The sequence below is a fragment of the Papaver somniferum genome, unplaced genomic scaffold (assembly GCF_003573695.1).
Source record: "Papaver somniferum cultivar HN1 unplaced genomic scaffold, ASM357369v1 unplaced-scaffold_10, whole genome shotgun sequence".
NCBI lineage: Eukaryota > Viridiplantae > Streptophyta > Magnoliopsida > Ranunculales > Papaveraceae > Papaver > Papaver somniferum.
Window position 1 is genome coordinate 5,513,887 of NW_020618825.1, and position 2,489 is coordinate 5,516,375.

Sequence of the window (2,489 nt, forward strand, 5' to 3'; positions counted from 1 at the left end):
GTATTATCTAACTCCCATATCTCTTGAAAAATAGATCTGCCAAAGATTAACAAAGGAGGAAGAGGAGATGCTCTTAATGCAAAGCTTAATGATCACCTAAGGAAAAAGAACGAAAATCCTACAATAACGATCAAACCAGGTAAAAATATTCCAACTGGGGATTGGGCCACTGAGTTCCAAATTGAAATAGGAATCATCGTCAAAAAGTTTGCACCGTGGTCGACTCGCCCCAAATGGAAGTCAATTAGAAAATCAGATCTGAGGAAATTTTATGATCTCATATTGGTAATCATATATTTTTTTTTGAATCATTTTAGTGTCCCTAATACTTTGTTCTTCTAATGTCCCTACAGTTATGTTCTTCTTGCACAGACTACGACTTTATTAATTAAAACTCTCTTTGCATAGTTTTTTTGTTGCTGGTGCTAACAGAAATTTGTTTGGTGATTGTGAACTTAGGAAAAATTCAATATTGATCTACATGTAGTACGCATTCAGAAGGCGGTCAACACAATGCTAGCAAATGAGTACAGACAGTTTAGATGTACGCTTCACAAACACTACCTGCAGTACAAACAAGATGGAACAGAACGGGAAAACCTGCATCATCAGGTTAAGCAGGAGGATTAGGAGAAACTTTGCACTTGGTTTGAGTCTGATGAGTTTCAGGTAAAATTGGTGTTCGATCCTTGTTGTATTTATAAGATTTATTTGTGGTAGTCATATTGGTGGTGTTCAGACTTCAGTACTAGTCGTATTTATGATATCTATGTGGTATTCTTTTGCATTGAACTGTCTTCTTTGGATTTGAATGCAGACAAATAGCACTCAAGGTAAAAAAAGTCGAGAAGCGAATACAACCATTCATTGTACAGGGTCAAAACCTTTTGCCCGCTATAGAGAGGAAATGGTAATTGTGTTGTCTTTGTTACTCTTTTGTAAGTTTATGGTTAATACTGTATCTAATTTTTTTTATGGGGAAACCTTCAGTGTGATCCAGAAACAGGTGAAGTTGTTGAACAAATTGAATTCTACAAGTTAACCCACTGCAAAAATGATGTTTGGACCTGTCATACGGATGAGGAAAACTATGTAATACAAGGATTTTCGTTGTGATTTTCTTTTAAGTTTTTTGTATGAGTTATTATTTAGTTTTAGTATATGTTCTGCTATTTATTGTTAATTATTGTGTAGGGAAAAATACTTAAACTCCGAGCTGCGCCTACACCTGAAGGTTCAACACCCTTGACCGATGCTCAAATATGTGAGGAAGTGCTAGGTGTAAGATCCGGTTATGTCAAGGGTCTTGGACATGGGTATGAAAAACCTAGCTCCTCTAGCATTGAATATAATGTGGAGTTGGGCGAATCTCTTAGGAGGGCAGATGAAGCTGAGAAGAGAAATAAGGAACTTGAAGAAAGAGTTGATGAGCAGAATCGCACAATACAGGGGCTGGTAACTGACACAATGGATATAAGAAGAATGTTGCTTGAAATGCAGGGAAATCGTCAAAGTACTCCTGAGAACCGTCAAAGTACTCCTGAGAACCATCAAAGAACCTCTTGAGATGATTGTTAAGGGACCACCAGTTGAGATGTGCATCTCTGTTTCTTTTTTTAGCTTTATGTTTCACTTTTGAAATTTGTAGTGGTATCGTTTTTTCAATTTTAAGTTTCTTAATTAGTGGTGTTATTTAATGAACAATGTAGATGTTTTCTAGTAATGATTTGCTTCTTTTTAGAAAAAAATTATTGGTCAAACTTTGATGAATTACAATTTTTAACTAAAATATGAAACTGACTCATGAATTTGTAATATGGCGGATAATTCCTTCCCCTTGCAAAATGGGACCCTTGCATGACAGCATGTTGCCTCGCAAATGAGACACTTACATGACAACATGTTTTGTTGCTCAATAGTACCAATCGTCACTCTTGTGAGCGTCGCAAATGAATATATATACTCCACTATTATAAGTGTCACACATATTATGTTTATTTTACAAAATTACGCGTGGAAAATGTAATATTTTATAACATAATAATGCGTAGAAAAATAATTATTATTCACGATATTATTACGTGTTTAAAATAACATATATGCGTAGAAAATAATTATTATTCACGATATTATTACGTGTTGAAAATAACATATATAAACTACAGGTTTATCTGTTGCGTATGCACTTATTTTTTGACGCATTAATATGTTGGAAATAAGGATTGTTTGTGACATTTTGATCCGTTAAACAAACATATATTAATAACGGCTTTATCCATTGCATACGCACCAGTTTATAACGCATTGATACCTCAAAAATAAGGATTGTTTGTGACATCTTAAAACGTTATATATAAAAAGTTTTTGTTACATAAACAAACGTCACATAAAGGTTTTTCGTTATAACTGAAAAAAACAGTATTTGTGACGCACAAGCTACTTGTGACGCAAAAAACATGTTTGTAACACAAAAAAGTGCTGAGAAAAAC

General features: G+C 34.2%; 1 long non-coding RNA gene across 1 annotated transcript; it reads left to right on the top strand.

The window, feature by feature from the left end:
- The first annotated feature begins 651 nt into the window (after positions 1 to 651).
- Positions 652 to 1,078, top strand: LOC113326713. Its single transcript, XR_003348493.1, has 3 exons — positions 652 to 669; positions 818 to 910; positions 991 to 1,078. It is a non-coding gene; the product is annotated as an uncharacterized LOC113326713 (long non-coding RNA).
- The last annotated feature ends 1,411 nt before the right edge of the window (positions 1,079 to 2,489 follow it).